This window comes from Lycium ferocissimum, chromosome 11, assembly GCF_029784015.1.
Source record: "Lycium ferocissimum isolate CSIRO_LF1 chromosome 11, AGI_CSIRO_Lferr_CH_V1, whole genome shotgun sequence".
Classification (NCBI taxonomy): Eukaryota; Viridiplantae; Streptophyta; class Magnoliopsida; order Solanales; family Solanaceae; genus Lycium; species Lycium ferocissimum.
In genome coordinates, this window is record NC_081352.1 from 11,872,462 (window position 1) to 11,891,659 (window position 19,198).

Below are 19,198 nucleotides of genomic sequence, written 5' to 3' on the forward strand. Positions count from 1 at the left end.
GTGATTGCGTATACTTCAAGGTATGATAAGACTAACCTTTCCTTCTTTGACATGATCTATGATATGATCCACAAGCGAGTAAGTGAGATTACATACTGCTCTACTCTTAGAAGTATTAGGAGTACTTCAGTCTTTGATGTTCATGCACCCCATTTATGAGAAATCCTTCGGTTCATGGGTCCAATCTTATGTAGCCAGTTTTGTGCATACAGTCTATTCATGCATTACATTTATTATATATTATGTATATTGACCCGTGACTAGAAGGCATTATATATGCACACATATCAGGCGTTATACACGCGAATATTAGACATATGCAAAGTATGAGAAGAGATACAGGCGTTATATATGCATTACTACTATGATGATGATATTGATTATGGCCATAGAGGAGCCAATATGATATGACGAGATGCCACAGGAAACTCGGGCGTTACATACGCACATCCATCGTGCGTTATATATGCACTCATAGATGCACTGGTCGTCATTGATAGGTATGAGCATTCATATTATGTGCCCATAGAGGCATTATCGATTCTGTATTTATGCGTGTGTTTTTGCGAGATACTAGTTCATACAAGTACATGCAGTCAGTCATTTCAGTTTATGGGTTCGGATTTTATCCATGATTCTCATGTATTTTATGTGTATGTTGTTCTTATGCCTTACATATTCGGTACATTATCTGTACTGACTCCCCGTTGCTCGGGGTCGCGTTCATGCCGCCGGGTACAGGGGATAGAGAGGTGGTCCGGCTCCGCAGACCTCTAGACCTAGCGATGGTCGCACGCTCCATTCGATCCGGAGCTACGCCTCGTTTTTTGGTACGCCCCTTTGAGATGTGTATGCATACGGGTACCACGTGGGCCCGTCCTTTCTCAGCCTTTCATTCAGAGAGTGTGTAGGCAGTTGTATGTAGTATTCGTATGATGTAGCCTAATCGGCTTCTATTCTTTTATGTACGGCATATGGCGACCTAGCGCTTGTCATCGTTCTTCCGTATGTTATGTATATATACGCAGTGTACGAGTTACGTGTTTCCTTTTATGAGATTAGTTTGTACCATTTACGGGCCTTTGATGTTGGTGATGTCTCGCATAAGTATTTAGGGGTGTTTGGTCGCTAGAGGTCAGGCTCCCGTCATGGCTCATCGGTTTGGGTCATGAAAATAACTCTCAAAGTCCTCTGCATACTATCAATAAAGTCCTGAGTATCTATATTTTGCTTCAACATGGAAAACTCTGGAGGGTCTAACCCAAGAAAAGTCTTAACCCTCGCACTACCCACTCAGTCTGCCTGATCAACACTAACTCCCTGACGCTGCGCCTGAGCGGCTACCAATCTGGTCAATAGTTGTATAGCCTCTCACATATCCCGGTCTTGGCGGTGTGTCCGGTCGAGAACCGGGGCACCGGGGAAGCGGCCGGGAGGTGAGGTATGCGCAAGTCCGAGATGGGGCCTCTCCGAGACTCACCCCTCGAGCCACTCGGTAGCCCGTCGAGTACGTCCCCAGCCTCACTGCCCACACTTTCTTGCCCCACAGCCGTAGCTTTCTTGCGAGGCATTGCTGAAATCAGAACAAATTAGTAGAAAACGGACTCTTAACACATGGCTCTATCACACGATCTAAGAAAGAAAGAATGACACTTTCCTAAATGTCCTGCAGCCTTCTTTTTATAAGTGTGGTGCACGACATACCCATAAACAGGACTCTACAAGACATGCTCTGTAGACAACCCTAGGACGAAACTGCTCTGATACCACATCTGTCACAACCCAAACCGATGAGTAGTGACGAGTGTCTGATCTCTAGTGACCAAAAACCCCATAATCATACCTGGATAACACTGAATAACAAGGGCATATAGATAACTCAATATGAACTATACTGACTCATATCGTAACATCACCAAGAGATATACATCAAGAACTATCGACCATACACACATGAAGATATATATATATATATATATATATATATATATATCGAAAAAAAGTCAAGCGACTGAAATTTCTTCACATATGTTGCACACAAAAGAATGAGAGCCGGCAAGGCAACATCACGTACCAACGGTATACAACTGCCTACAGACTTCTAATGGAATAGAAAACTATAGAAAGGACAGGACAGGTGTTACACCTCGCACTTTCAAGAATAGGCACGCCACGTATTTCACCGTATTAATGGAGTATCGAAGGCGTCCCTTGAAGTTTCGAAAGGTGCAAGCCATGAGAAGTACGTAACAATGAAGTATAGGATAAATTACGATCTCGTAAGCCGTAACCGGGAAGGAAAACCTTGGAACCAAAGGACATGACCAATATCAAATATGATTAATGATAAATATCATGTATGGAGAGTTTCAGAAAATTCCGGGACAAAGAAAATCAAAGAAAATAAATTTATCGAAAATTTGGAGAAAAAAAAGTTGACAGAATTTTGGGCAGATTTTTAGTCAACACTGGAGGGATATATCTCCTAGTATATTAGGAGTTTTAAGGTGTTTCAAAAGCTTAAAATAAATTTCGTTGAGTCTAATTTCCAACGCAACAAACCGCTCGTCAATGCGACATCGGAGTAGAGAATTATGGATGTTACAAGTTAGGCGGACGGAGCAGGAAAACGCTGCTACAGTAACCGGGTGCTACAGTACCCGACCCAACACACACCTATAAATACCCCTCTAACCCATTAATTTTCATCATTTTCTCATCCCCCACACTTCTTGAGAGTTCTATAATTTTCCATCACTTTCCATCATCTTCCATAACATTCCATAATGCTTCATAACCTTCTATAATCTTCCATAACCTTTCCAAGTTATTAAGAGCGAACACCAACATCAAAACCTCAAATAAAATCCATGGAAAATAATTGTTCTTGTTTCTCTTTAAGTGGTGATGAACTTGATTTTGGGAAGGGGTGAATAGAGTAAAGGTCTTCTACTATAAGGTATGTTCTTCCTATTATTTACATGATTGAGATGATGTAAAGGTTTAGCAAGTCTTAGAGAGGATAGAATTAGAGGAGAAAAATCATAAAGTGTTGAATTGAAGTTGATGGCCATGAGGTGGATTTGAAAGGAGATTTTGGACTAATTTGAGATTAAATTGAACATTATTCTTTGATTATGGTATTGTGACATATGGTTATGGTTAGTTGAGAAATTTGGAAAATATCGTGTGGGGTGTTTTATGGAGCCTATTGGTGTTGATAATATTGTGGTTGATGTTGGTATTGTTGTTATAGTTGTTGGTTGCCGGATTATAATTTCAGGCTACGCATATAAACAGGGGACATGTTGCCTGATTTTCGGCAGGATATAAAGTAGTTTAATTTGAAGGCTTAAGATAAGCATATGACGATAAGCCTAACAGTAGTATGATTTCTCTTGAATGTAGATTTACGAGCTCGGGAGAATACATGTAAGTAGTAGGAGGCAAAAAAAGGTATGTTAAAGCTATCCTTTCCTTCTTTTTGGCATGATCTATGACAAGTGCGAAGCATAATGATATCCATAATGAATCCACTCCTAGATCTAGGATATCCTGAGTTCCTTGACTTCTTAAGTCCCGAAGGGGCATCCATAAGTTATACGATTTCATAACGATGTCTAATTCCCAAAGGGGACATTCTTAAGGTTTCCTTATTCCCATGCATTTCACATTTGATTTTGAGTCTTGAAGGAGACAAATGAAAAGGGGAAGAAGTTCAAATTTTTGAGACAAAGAGGAAGAAGTTCCCATTTTTAAGAAAAGGGAAGAAGTTCCCGTTTTGAACTAAAGTTGCTCCGAAGGGAGTCTTTTGATGGTTTCCAAAGATTTTCATGCATTTCATATTTACATACATGCACGACATCATTTCATGGGGAAGGGGAAAAGGGCTAAGGCGTTATATACGCAGCCCACCTCATCAGCTAGTAAACGATGATTATGATGCCCGAAGGGGCCATTATGCTATTATGCCCGAAAGGGCTGCGAGCAGGGCTAAGGCATGCATTATATATATATATATATATATATATATATATATATATATATATATATATATATATATATATATATAAGTATACTCGTGATGCTTTAAAAGTTCATATGCACGTACATGATTCGTAGTGTTGGTTACAGGTACAGATTGAGTCTGTTACTCTATTATTATTCGAGTCGAGATATATTGTTTTAGTTCTACCTTACATACTCGGTACATTATTCGTACTGACGTCCCTTTGCCTGGGGGCGTTGTTTTTCATGCCACATAGGTGCAGACAGATGAGTAGAGGACACTCGCCATAGGATATTCCTAGATTATCAGCTGGTTTGGTAAACTCCATTTTTATTCGGAGTATTGCCGAGTCGGAGTGCATATGTATATATATGTGTGTCATAAGCATTATGGGTATGTTGGGGCCCTGTCTCAACTTATGTTATGGTAACTTGGTCCTTGTAGAGGCTTTTGCAGACAGTGTCCTGTGAATAGTGCGTCGAGATGTCGACAATTGTGTAAAGCGGCCATGTAGGTCGACGTGTTCATATGCATTGTTTTAAAGATTTTATTGTGACCAAAGGTTTCTTTGAATTAACAATAAAGGAGAAGTCCTTGACTTGACGAAAGAGTTTTATTAAAAAGGTTTTTCATGTTTTACTTGACGGAAGAGTCATTTCATAATTTGAAGGTTCACACAAGATTGTGACTTATGAGTGTAGAGATAGTAGGGCGCTCAGCCGAGTAGGGTCTTGAGTGTCAGTCGCGGCCCTCTGATTCGGGTCGTGACAACAGAGCCCCGTCATACCCATATATGCATATACATCTCAAAATGGCATACCAAGATAGACCGAAGCTCCAGATCGAGTGGAGCACACAGACTATAGCTGAGGGGAAAAATCCTGCGTACGGATCGTCTCTCTGTCTACTGGAACACACGGCATGAACACGGCTCACGAACAATAGAGTCGGTCTGAAAAATGTACCGAGTATGTAAAGCATAAGAACATAAGTACATAAGAATCATGAAAGATAACTGGGAACATCTGTATAACTTTGTTTAACATAAAAGTTCCTCTGAGGGCGCATGATATGCATAGGTCATAACATAACTAATAGTGTTGTAGAACATACAGCTCGATCCATATATAACAGTGCCGAGGAACGTACGGCCCGATCCATATATCATATAATAGTGCGGAGGAACGTACGGCCTGATCTATATATAATAGTCTTTGAGGAACTTATGGCTCGATCCATATATCATCATCATCATATTTGTATACCAGCTGATCAGGTGGTAATGCGTATATAACGCCTATCCCTTTCCCATACCCGTATACATATAACATACGCGTATATAACACCTTACAGTCAAGGGTCAACATGCATATGTATAATGAATGCAATGCGTAAACATAATAATGAGTAACTAGAGCTCTCGGGAGTGACATAAAGGTCACCTTTGCCTCGATAAACACCTTTTGGGCTAACATCATCAATATATGAAATCGGACCAGAACGAAGAATAATCATAGCAAGGAGCATGGGATTATCAAAGGCGAGATACTCTAGTGCTTCTAAGAGTAGAGTAATATGGAAGCTCGTTAACACATTTTGTTCGCCTCGCGTCATAGATCGTACAAATGAAAGAAGGGTTAGCCTTAACATACCTTATTCACTTTTCAAGCTAGCTATCTTACTATCCCGAGCTTGACAAAACCACACACAATACCAAGTACCAATTATTAGACTCATATACCAACCTTAATCTAGTTTACAACTTTACACAATTCGGGCAACATCTCCTTTGCAAACTTAATAACCCTTCAATTCCAATCCGACGCAAACATCAATAACAACATCATCCATAACGATATTGTTACCACCCGAAAATTTTCCGTTAACGTACAGTGAATAGATTAAAGAACGGAATGACATATACGATGTTTTGATAAGTAAGAAATAACATTTGATGATTCTAAATGAGATTCCAAATACAATTGAGGTAGGAAACAAAAGTTGTTAAGGAAAGCAAGGTATATGTGGTGTGTTGGACAAGATTTACGAGTATCGAATTAATGATGGCTTAATAATGTTTTGGATAAGAGTTATAATGTCCCTTAGATTGTTAACGAGGTGTTAAACAAATGTATGAAGGTTCCATAAGGATTGGAGATCAAACGAACGACGGAGATCATTTCGGGGAAATGGGGTTATACGACCGACATTATACGGTCCGTATAAGGGTGCATATAACACCCGGCGGGAATGATGTTTGCACAGTGTGAACCACGACCACTTATACGGACGTGCAATGTTATATGGACCGTATAAGTATAAAATGAGAAGTCTAGATGAAATTTGAGTTAAGTTCAATTATATAAATGTGATCAACCAACTAATTTCATTTCCACACCTTCTTACATCTCTCTCAAGGCTTATAGAGGGTTCCACACACTTCTTCCATAAGAACTAAAGAGAGATTCAAGATCAACTTCATCAAACCAAGAGAGTTAAGTGTAAGAAGCTCACTAGAGTTCATCCAAGACAAGGAATCTAAGTAAAAGTGAAGCTAGGGTTTTGGTAAAAGAGAAGTATTTCCACTCAAGGCTTATTCCTACACTATCTAAGGTAAGTTTTATGATCTTTTCATGTTGTTTAAGGTAATGAGCGGTTGAAAGACTTAGAATATGGAAGGAGATAGAAAATGGATCACAAAGATAGGAATAATGAGATTTGAGTAGTAGTTGGGAATGAGTCATGAATATTGATATGTTGTGATTGTAAGTATGCTATAAGTGACATTTAGATATATGGGATAAGTATTATATGTGAGAAAATGCAATAGTGAACTATGACCATGATTATGGAGGAATTGAAGTGAAATTGTGAAATGTGGATAACGTAGATGAATGATGATTGTTGCTTATGATATTGTGAATGTTGTTATGGATGTTTAGGAGTTGATATGTAATATGAGGAAAATTTGTATAAACAAAGGAAATCTTCAATTTTCTCTAGCTTTAGTAAGCATGTTCTTATAATCGATTAGCTAATGTTAATCCGAACTTTCTTGAAGGTAGAAACACGAGCATCGAAGGAGAACGATCAAACAATAGAATAGCTAAATGAAAAAGGTATGTGAGGCTAATATTTTCCTTTTATGGCATGACTCCTATGGCATTAATCCTTCTATTTTCCCATGATCTTCCTAAATAAAGAAAACTATGAGTCCATGACTGTAACGAGCTATATATGTATAAGCTAAAGAAAAGAGATACGATACGAGCATGATAATGATGATGATGAGTTTAATTATAAGGAATCCTAGAGTAACATACGATGTCCATGAGGTTAATGATCCTAAATATGGTTCCATTGATGCTTTTCTTGTGTACACTCACCTTAAAATGTTAGTCCCTTCAAGGTGAGACATGATGATTATGATCACTCCATAATGTAATCGGGGGTTCACGACCTTATGTCACCCCGACATGGCCATAGTTGCCTTCAAGTTATAATGTATGTTTGATGATAAATGTACAATGACGCTAAGCATATGATATGCCTATGCAATGTATGAAAATGTTAAGTTTACGATGGGTATATGATGATGCTATTCCACCGTGCCTAAATGGCCGGGCATGTCACCGCGAAGGCGGGATGCATACAATTCCACCGTGCCTAAATGGCCAGGCATGTCACCGCTAAGGTGGGCTGCTATGTTTACAACGAGCCTAGACGGCCGGGCATGTTGCACCTTAGAAATTTTTCGTTAGCGTACAATGAATAGACTAACGAAGGGCATGACGTATGTGATGTTTTGATGAGTAAGAAATAGAAATTGATGATTCTAAATGAGATTTCAAAGACAATTAAGGTAAGGGAAGAAATTTGTTAAGGAAAGCAAGTTATATGTTGTGTGTCGGCCAAGATTTATGAGTATCGAGTTAATGATGTTTTAATGATGCTTTGAAGAAGAGTTATGACATCCCTTAGATTAGTGATGAGGTGTTAAACAAGTGTTAAGAAGGTTCCATAAGGATCAGAGATCAAACGAGTCGACGAGAACAAGTTTCGGATAGCTGGGCATTATACGGCCAGACATGCGCCGTATAAAACATACGGACCGTATGTCCAGCCGTATGTTCAGCCCAGAATAAGGGTCTTCACTGGACCAAACATACGGTCCAGACATACGGTCAGTATAAAATATACGGACCGTATGTTGGTCCGTATGTTCGGGTCGGGATAGATTTAAATATTGATATAAGGGACCCAAGTTCATTTTAATTCATTTCATTTTCACTCTCTCAAGAATTCTCTAGAACCTTCTCCACTCTTCATCCTGAGAATTCAAAGGAAATTGATGATCAACTTCATCAAACCAACCAAATCAAGAGTGTGAAACCCATTAAAGTTCATCTAAGTCAAGAAATCCCATTGGAAGTGAATTAGGGTTTTGGTGCAAGAAGAGTATTGCCACTCAATTGTTCATACACTATCTACGAGAAGTTTCATGGTATTTTCATGATGTTTGAGGTATTGATAAGTTGAAACACTTGGATTGTAGAAGGAAATAGGAAATGGGTCATGAATGCAAGAATAATGTCATTTTTTAATAGAAGCTTGGATTGAATTGTGGATATTGATATGTTGTGATTATAAATATGTTATGAATGAAATTTAGAACATGGGATAAGCATTATATGTGAAAAAACGTAATAGTAAACTATGACCATGATTATGGAGAATTTGAAGTGAAATTATAAAATATGGATAATGCAAATGAATGATGATTGTTGTTTATGATATTGTGATTGTTGTTATGAATGTTTGGGAGTTGATATGGAATATGGAGGAAGTCATATAAACAAAGGAAATGTTGCCCAATTTTCTCTAGCTTTAGTAAGCACGTTCTTATAATTGTTTAGCTAATGTCGATACGAATTCTCTTGAACGTATAGACGTGAGCATTAAAGGAGAACGATCAAGTGTTAGAATAGATAAAGGAAAAGGTATGTGAGGCTAGTCCTTTCTTTCTAAGGCATGAATCTTATGACATGATTTTCTTTCTTCTTCAAGGATTTCCTATATTCCGGAAAACTAAGAGTCTATATTCATGAATAGCCATATGAGATAAGAGATACATTACGTATACGATAATAATGATGATGAGCTTAAGTCTAAAGATTCTAGAGTCCATGATATGATGTTCCTACAAAGCAAATGATGCTATCTATAATCCCTTGATATTGTCTATTGCATACACTCACCTTATATGCTAATTCCTTCAAGGTGAGGCAGAATGCTTATGAATGCTCCATAATGGAATCGGGGGTTCGCGACCTTATGTCACTCGATAAAGTATAATTGTCTTTAAGTTTCTATGCATACCTTATGATGAGTATATTATGATGAGTATAAGATAATGATTATATGATGATGATATTACACTGTGCCTATATGGCCGGGCAGACACCGCTAAAGCGGGCAGCGTATACACGATGTCTAGATGGCATGGGCAGACACCACTAGTGGGTGGCATGAGATGGTATCCCGGATGCGAGAGGCCTGTACGCAGGCTAATGCTAATAATTATCACACCGTACCTATATGGTCGGGCAGCTTATACATATATGCATACATGATATGATGATGATTATGGAAGTAAGCCAGCATGCGTTATTTCTTTTATGATTCACGGTCGATTCTGAGTTGCTCCTCATTTGATGCTTCCTATTTCATTGATGTATTATTGTTGTTGATGCCTTACATACTCGGTCTGATGTTCGTCTTGACGTCCGTTTTCTTTGGACGCTGTGTTCAAGCCCACAGGTAGACACGGAGGTGATCCAGACTCGTAGGAGCTATTAGCTGATTGAGAGCACCCCATTATTCTGGAGGTGCCATAGACTTAATTTTTTGATGTATATATTCATGTTTTGGGCATGACGGGGTCCTGTCCCGTCCCTATGTCTAGCACTCTAGTAGAGGCTCGTAGATGCGTAGTTATGGGTAGTATGGTCTCACATTTTCTCATAGTATATATATTTATATATATATATATTATTTTGATAGTCGAAGGGCTTATGTACATAAAGTAAATATGTTTCAAATGAGAAATGGTTCTAATATGAGTATAAGCATGAGATTAATGAATGAATGCAGGATGAGTGATAGAATGAGTGGTGCTCGGTGGTTAGCCCCGGGTACCCGTCATGGCCCTAGTCGGGTCGTGACAAAAGTGGTATCGAACGAGTTCGATCTAGGAAGTGTCTACGAGCCGTGTCTAGTAGAGTCTTGTTTATGGTATGTTGCGCGCCACGCTAATAAGCAGGAGGCTACAGGGCATTTAGGAAAAATGACCATCTTTCATCTTAAGAGATCGTGCGATAGAGCTGTGTTATAAGACTTTTCCCTCCCTAATAGTGTGCTATGATTTCGAAATGCCGCCGAAAGGGAAAAGCTAAAGCCGCCCGAAGGGCAAGACTACGATGAAAAGGCGGGCGAAGAGAGCGCGCCAATGAATGTAGATGAGGGTGAATCACATAATGAGGCTCCGTCTAATGCTTCTTCCACCCCGCCTATTATAGAAGAACAAAGAAGGGGCTTCGGCTCCGGCTCTATGCCTCCGGTTCCTCCGCACCGACTACTTCGAGTCAACAAGTGACCGAAGCTATTCATCTATTGCGCGGTTAGTCGCCGTCCCGAGCACGGCGGCGAGAATGCGGGCCCAAGTGATTGGTCGGCTAGTACCCGAGCCGTGATTTCATGAGTTTGAATCCTCCCGGAGTTCTTTGGGTCAAAGCCGGATGAAGACCGCAAGGCTTTATTGATAAAATGTTGAGGACATTAAAGATTATTCATGCCTCGGCGAATACAGGAGTTGGCATCGTATAGACTCGAGATGTGGCGGTCTTATGGTATAATAATTGGATAGCATCGAAAAGAGAATGCGCCTCCTCCCGTTTGGCAAGAATTTGTAGATGCCTTCATCCGCCACTATTTGTCACCCGAGGTCCACCGAGCTAGAGTGGATAGATTTTTAAATTTGAAGAAAGGGAATATGAGTGCCCGGGAGTATAGCCTTCAATTTAATTCTTTGGCTAGGTATTCTCTGACTATGGTGGCCGACATGGGAGATCGGGTGCATAGATTTGTGAGTGGCTTAGGGCCATATTTGTTCAAGGATTGTTTGACGGCTTCGTTGCAAGATGGGATGGATATTTCCCGCATTCAAGCCCATGCCCAGAATCTAGAAGGACAACAACCTCCGCAAAGGGGTGATCGTGATATTGATAGAGGGCAGAGCAAGAGGGCCAGATCTATGGGCGCAGGTAGTGACTACAGAGGGGGATCAAGGCAGTCATATCCTAGACACTCAGACCAGTCAGTGACTAGTGCACCTCCCCGATTTGCAGCTAGGAGATTTGTTCACTCCTTCCGTTCAGGACAGGGTCAGAGTTCGAGGGCCCCAGGTTCTCAGTTTGGGGAAGATTATAGCCAGAGGAGACCTCCGGTGCACGATGCGGTCGGTGCGATAGATTACATTCGGAAAGTGTCGCCGTAGGGTTCGGATGCTTGCTATGCACGTGGCCGGGTTGGGCACGTGATGCGAGATTGCCGTCGATGAGTGGTAGTGTTGGGGTTTAGCCCGGGATCGGCGGCGGTTCTTCTTCGGTGCGCCGGTGGGCGGACTTCTCGGATTCCAGCAGGCCGAGGTAGAGGCCGAGGGGGAGCATCTACTTCAGGTGCCACTCAGCCCCGTATGTATGCTTTATCCGGACGACATGATCTTGAGTCCTCCCCAGATGTGGTTACAGGTACATTGTACGTATTTTCTCATAATGTGTATGCATTGATAGATTAGAGTTCTAACTTATCTTATATTAATCCATATGTTGCTAGTCGTATTGGGGTGAAACCCGAGCCAATTAAACCTTTTGAGGTATCTACTCCGGTTGGTGATTGCGTGATAGCTAGACAAGTGTACAAAGATTGTATAATCGTGATATGCGACCGCCAGACTAAAGTTGATTTAGTTGAGCTGGAAATGTTAGATTTCGATGTGATTATGGGTATGAATTGGTTGGCCTCATGCTATGCTAATGTTGATTGCCGAATGAAAGTGGTTCAATTTCAATTTTCGGGAGAGCCCGTGCTAGAATGGAAAGGTAACACAGCATCTCCAAGAGGTAGGTTTATTTCCTACCTTAAGGCAAGAAAGATGATAGCTAAGGGCTATATTTATCACTTAGTCCGAGTTCGTGATCTTTGAAACAAAGTCGCCAACTTTCCAATTCGTTCCGGTAGTGAATTAATTTCCGGATGTATTTTCAGATGAACTTTCAGGCCTTCCTCCGTAAAGAGAAATTGATTTCGCTATTGATGTATTGCCGGATACCAAGCCTATTTCTATTCCTCTTTACCGAATGGCTCCGGCAGAATTGAAAGAGTTAAAGGCACAGTTGAAAGATTTGCTCGAGAAGGGATTTATTAGACCCAGCTCATCACCGTGGGGAGCACCAGTTTTATTCGTAAGAAAGAAAGTTGGCTCCCTGCGAATGTGCATTGATTATAGGCAGTTGAATAAGGTGACGATAAAAAATAAATATCCTCTTCCGAAAATTGATGATTTATTTGATCAGCTACAGGGTGCCAAGTGGTTCTCTAAAATAGACTTGAGGTCGGGTTACCATCAAGTGAGAGTTAGAGAAGCATATATTCCCAAGACAGCTTTCAGAACGAGATATGGCCATTATGAATTTCGGGTGATGTCATTTGGGTTAACTAATGCTCCAGCAGTGTTCATGAATCTGATGACTAATGTATTCAGGCCTCTCTTGGATCTATTCATAATAGTATTCATTGATGATATTTTGGTGTACTCTCGCACAGAATCAGAACATGCAAACCGTTTACGTATTGTTCTTGGAGTTCTTCGAACTCGGGAATTGTATGCAAAATTTTCAAAGTGCGAGTTTTGGCTAAATTCTGTGACATTCTTAGGTTATGTTATTTCAGATGATGGCATTCGAGTTGATACTCAAAAAATCGAAGCTGTGAAGACTTGGTCGAGGCCTACGATGCCTACAGAAGTCCGTAGTTTTCTGTGATTGGCAGGTTATTATAGAAGATTCGTAGAGGTCTTTTCATCTATTTCAGCCCCATTGACGAAGCTAACTCAGAAGTTAGCTAAATTCCAGTGGAATGATGCTTGTGAGCGTAGCTTTCAGGAATTGAAAGATAGATTAACCTCAGCTCTAGTCTTGACATTCCCAGAAGAGCCAGATGGATATATTGTGTACTGTGATGCTTCTGTTGTTGGGTTAGGATGCGTAGTGATGCAGCACGGTAAAGTCATTGCTTATGCTTCGAGATAGCTGCGGAAACATGAAAAGAACTACCCAACTCATGATCTCGAATTGGCTGCAGTTATTCATGCATCAAAGATGTGGAGACATTACTTGTATGGTGTGCATCTTGATATCTATACAGATCACAAGAGTCTTCAATACATTTTCAAACAAAAGGAGTTGAATCTGCGGCAAAGGCGGTGGTTAGAATTATTGAAAAATTATGATGTGAATATATTACACCACCCCGGAAAGGCAAATGTAGTAGCTGATGCGCTTAGCTGCCGATCAATGGGCAGCCTATGTGAAGTTCCTCCCGAGAAGAAAGAATTAATTCATGAGCTCCACCAACTAGCTAATCTTGGAGTACGTCTAATTGATTCAGGTGGTGCAGGAGTTAGTGTTAATAATCCCACAGTTTCGTCCTTGAACATGGAAGTAAAAGAGTGGCAGTATGAAGATCCTCAGTTGAGCTATTATAGAGATACATTTCATGAAAAAGAGAAGTCTCCATTTGAAATTTCTATGGATGGAACTCTTAGATACCAAGGCAAGCTATGTGTTCCGAATGTTGCAGAATTGCGTCATTGAATCCTAGAAAAAGCTCATTATTCTCGGTATTCTTTTCATCCAGGAGCACAAAGATGTATCATGATCTCAGGCTGATATATTGGTGGGATGGCATGAAGAGAGACATAGCAGAATTTGTAGCTCAATGTCCAAATTGCCAGCAAGTAAAGATCGAACATCAAAAGCCAGGAGGATTATTGCAAGCAATGGAAATTCCTACTTGGAAATGGGAAGTGATCAATATGGATTTTATTGCAGGATTACCTCATTCCCAAGGCAAGTATGATTCCATATGGGTGATCGTGGACAGACTTACGAAAGCAGCTCATTTTTTTCCAGTTAGAGCCATATACTCAGCAGGAGATTATGCGAGGTTGTATATCTAGGAGATTGTGAAACTTCATGGAGTTTCGATATCCATTATTACAGACAGAGGAGCACAATTTACAGCCAAGTTCTAGAAATCTTTCCAAGAAGGTTTAGGTACTCAAGTAAAGCTCAGCACAACATTTCATCCGCAGACTGATGGGCAGGCTGAACATACCATTCAGACCTTGGAGGATATGCTAAGAGCATGTGTTCTAGATTTCGGTGGTAGTTGGGATGACCACTTATCCCTTATTGAGTTTTCATATAATAATAGCTACCATTCCAGTATTCAAATGGCTCCGTATGAAGCTTTATATGGAAGGAAGTGCAGGTCTCCAATTGGATGGTTTGAAATCGGAGAAGTACAACTAATAGGCCCTGAGTTAATTCAACAAGCAGTAGAAAATGTCAAGGTGATCCGAGATCGATTATTGACAGCCCAAAGTCGCCAAAAATCTTATGCGGACAACTGCCGGCGAGAGTTAGAATTTCAAGTTACTGATTGGGTATTTTTGAAGGTGTCGCCAATGAAAGGTGTGATGAGATTTGGCAAGAAAGGAAAATTGAGTCCTTGATACATTGGACCGTATAAGATTATCCGCAAGGTGGGTCAAGTAGCTTATAAATTGGACTTGCCTTCAGAACTTGAATCGGTCCATCCACTTTTTCGTGTCTCAATGCTTCGCAAGTGTGTCAGAGATCCTACGAGGATTGTTCCAATAGATGATGTACAGGTGACAGAAAAGCTAGTTCATGAAGAAGTGCCCATTGCCATATTAGACAGGTAAGTACGGAGACTTCGAAATAAGGAAGTGGCCTCAGTTAAAGTCTTGTGGAGAAATAACAACCGAGAATAAATGACTTAGGAGGCAGAAGAGAAGATGAAATCCACATGCCCGCATTTGTTTCAGCCCCCGGAAGAGATCCATGATGAGACATTGAGATTATGAGGTATGTATGTTTTTTTTTATGCACATGGGTCGTGTGTAGCCAATTTATAGTGCCATTGTGTTGTGGCTCATTTAGGCAATGTTATTATGGGTTGTTGTGACAGGATGGTAGTGCCATATTACAGGGGAGACTCTGGCAAAAATTTTATAAAATCCCCGATGACTTAACATTCGAGGGCGAATGTTCAAAAAGAGGGGGAAGAATGTTACACCTTAGAAATTTTCCGTTAGCGTACAATGAATAGACTAACGAAGGGCATGACGTATGCGACGTTTTGATGAGTAAGAAATAGCATTTGATGATTCTAAACGGGATTTCAAAGACATTTAAGGTAAGGGAAGAAAGTTGTTAAGGAAAGCAAGTGAGATGTTGTGTGTCGGGCAAGATTTACGAGTATCGAGTTAATGATGTTGTTATGTCCTGTATTTTGTACATTGGGACAATTCGGTTTAACTATGATAAGTTAGGGCCAAAAACATTCCAGGATACAAAGTCGAGACTTTTGACCTTCGATTTTATTTTGAGACATAAGTTGTTCATGAATTTGTTTGCATGGGACACTTAGAAAAATTTGGGACCAAAAGTGATATAATTGGAAGTTGCAAATCATGCAATTCTAGCCATGTTGGCCGTGTGGTGTGGAGGTGGCTCCCACCCATTTTGTGTCCAATTTTAATTGCTCCAAAACATGTGTGTGGGCCATGGACACATGTATAAGTCTTACTAGTATGCAAAAGATGACTACTAATTCATTCTTCATCATCCAACACTTAGAAAAAAAACAAGAAGTTGAAGAACAACCACACCAAGGCTCTCGGCCAAGAACCTTAATTTTCAAGTCCAATTTTAGCCATCCCAAAAATATTTCTTTGATGCAAATCCACTAATTGGAGGTCCCTAAGTAGCGTGAAAGTGTTGTTGGAGCGATCAAATCATCCGTTCTCATCCTTGCAAACCCTAGCCTAGTGTGGAGTTGAAGAAGAAAGGTGAGATTTAATCATGTTTTATGTGTTATAAATGTTGTATGCATGTTGTAGTATGATAAAATGGATGAAATTCATGAAACAAGCAATGTTGGAGTTGAGCCGTGCATGGTGTATTGGGCGTGTGATGTGTGTGTTGTGTAGAAGTGTTGGATTAATTTTATTTAGCATGTCTAATTGTTGTAGGGTGAAGAAATGAATGAGAATCATATATATGTGTATATGGGTATGTGGCCGAATGTAGCCTCTCATGTGAGGCAAAGAATGAATTAATATCGCTTAGTGTTTTAGTTGTCGTCGTTATGAATTCTATGTTGAAAATGAGCGTTTGATGACTCAAGGTTGATGTTGTAGTTGTATGGGCTGATTTGAAGGTTATTGTGCATTTGATGTAATTTGTATATTTATAAGAATGACATTGTTATAATGTGGATTGTTGGTGCAAATCATGATTTGGAAGTGAGGAATGGGTTATAGTTGTGTTCTCGGGTTTGGGGCTGTTTTCGGGTAACTTGGAGCAATTGTTGGATTGTTGGGAATGTTGTATGAATTGTTTGAAATGTCTTTGAATATTGTTGGTATGGGTTCGGGTTAGTATTTGAATGTATAAGCGTCGATGTTGGCTTGAAGGTAAGCCGTTGAATTGAATATATTGAAAGTTGTTGAATGATGTAAAAGAGAGTTACTAATGTTATATTGCCTTTCGGATTGATTATTGATGTTGCTAGGTTGGTTGTTGTTGTTGTTGATTTGGCCGAGTTAAATTCTCGGGGTTGGTCTATTTACAGGGGAAATGCTGCCCAAATTTCTGTAGAATTAAGGGCTAATTTGGAATTAAATGCCTAAATGCCTATGGCTAATGTTTGGCATATTATGACTTATTTGTAGACCTTGGGCAGCCCGAGACGTAGGTTGGCATTAGCTTGAGTTTGGAGTAGCTTTGAGAGCGTTTGAGGTATGTAAAGCTTCACCTTCCTTCTTTTGGCATGCCTTAGTTACAAATAGGCTATGACACGAGCCTCGAGGAAATTCTATTCTCGCAATCCGAGCATGTTTATGACTCTTATCCTTTTCTTGGAATTCGTATGTTTGATATGATGAAATATTGGCCTTTATGTCTTTGGAATATTTGATTTTCAAATGATGCATAAAACGTTTCGTTTTTAAAGAATTCCGTAACTACGAACGCCCGTATCTTTCACAGAAAGGCTCGGATTGCCTCGATATGCTCGTAGGTGATTGTATGGCGTATGATGAGTATGTTTTTCATAGGCGGGCTCGGCTCGGGTCAACACCCGTCCGTGGGTCCCGCGACTCTTCTTTTTGTAATCCTGATAACTTTTGAAAGAATTTGATTTGGTTATTATTCCGATTTCTAAGTATGGTCATTTTACTTACCATTTGAGTCTATGAGAATGATTTTATGCATATGGTTACTCACGACTCTGCTCGTGCATTCTGTTGTATCTTTCGCCGAGTCCCGGGTCGGTTCTGTTGTCGTGCGAACTTTGTTATACTCCGGTGTTATGCTGTGTTTATGGTTCACCGAGCCTCTCGCTAGAGGGCCGAGTTCCGCTTACATTTGGTGTTATGCTGTGTATGGCGTTATCTTGTGTTATGATGTGTGACGGGTACGGAGATTTGAAACTTTTCGGTGTTATCTTGTGTTATGGCGCCATGACTGGGCGACCATATTTTCGAGCCCTATGCATGATTTGTATTTTGAAAATAAATATTTTTGATATTTTGGAAATGCATTTACTTTCCGTACATTTCGATTATGACTCGGATTCGTTTACTACATTTTCGCTTTGCATACTCGGTACATATTTCGTGCACCGACCCCCTTTCTTCGGAGGCGCGTTTCATGCCCGCGGTACGGACGCACGGTTTGGTGATCCGCCGCCTAGGACACCACTTTTCTGTTGTTTGGAGTGCTCCCTTATTCCGAGCCCACATTTTGGTATACATTTGTTCGTTGCATTTGTATACATTTGTTCGAGGGTACGGCGGGGCCCGTCCCGCCATATGATTGTTTGTACGTTTAGAGGTACGTAGATGTGTACGTGGGTTATGCCCATTCTGTACAGTTGTGTTTGTATGTTATATGTTCTGAGCGATCCCATTCGCCGTGGCAGCCTCGTCGGCTTGCATTTATATATGTTTTGAGCCGATGTGCCATTTGATAGCCTTGCCGGCTTTTGGTATATATACGGTTGTGTTTGAGATGTGTTTGAGACAGTTTGATATAATCTGAGACAGCGTTTGATATTTGCGTCCGTATAAGCTATCTGTATGTGATTCGGACTAATGATTGTGTTTGGGTGCCCAGCTCGGGCACTAGTCACGGCCTACGGGGTTGGGTCGTGACAGATGTTTTAATGATGCTTTGGAGAAGAGTTATGACATCCCTTATATTAGTGATGAGGTGTTAAACAAGTGTTAAGAAGGTTCCATAAGGATCGGAGATCAAACGAGTCGACGAGAACAAGTTTCGGATAGCTGGGCATTATACGGCCAGACATACTGGCCGTATAAAACATACGGACCGTATGTCCAGCCGTATGTTCTTCCCAGAATAAGGGTCTTCACTGGACCAAACATATGGTCCAGACATACGGTCAGTATAAAATATACGGACCGTATGTTGGTCCGTATGTTCGGGTCGGGACAGATTTAAATGTTGATATAAGGGACCCAAGTTCATTTTAATTCATTTCATTTTCACTCCATAACTCAAGAATTCTCTAGAACCTTCTCTAGTCTTTATCCACAAGAATTCAAAGGAAATTGATTATCAACTTCATCAAACCAACCAAATCAAGAGTGTGAAACCCATTAAAGTTCATCTAAGTCAAGAAATCCCAATGGAAGTGAATTAGGGTTTTTGAGCAAGAAGAGTATTGCCACTCAATTGTTACTACAGTATCTAAGGTAAGTTTCATGGTATTTTCATGATGTTTGAGGTATTGATA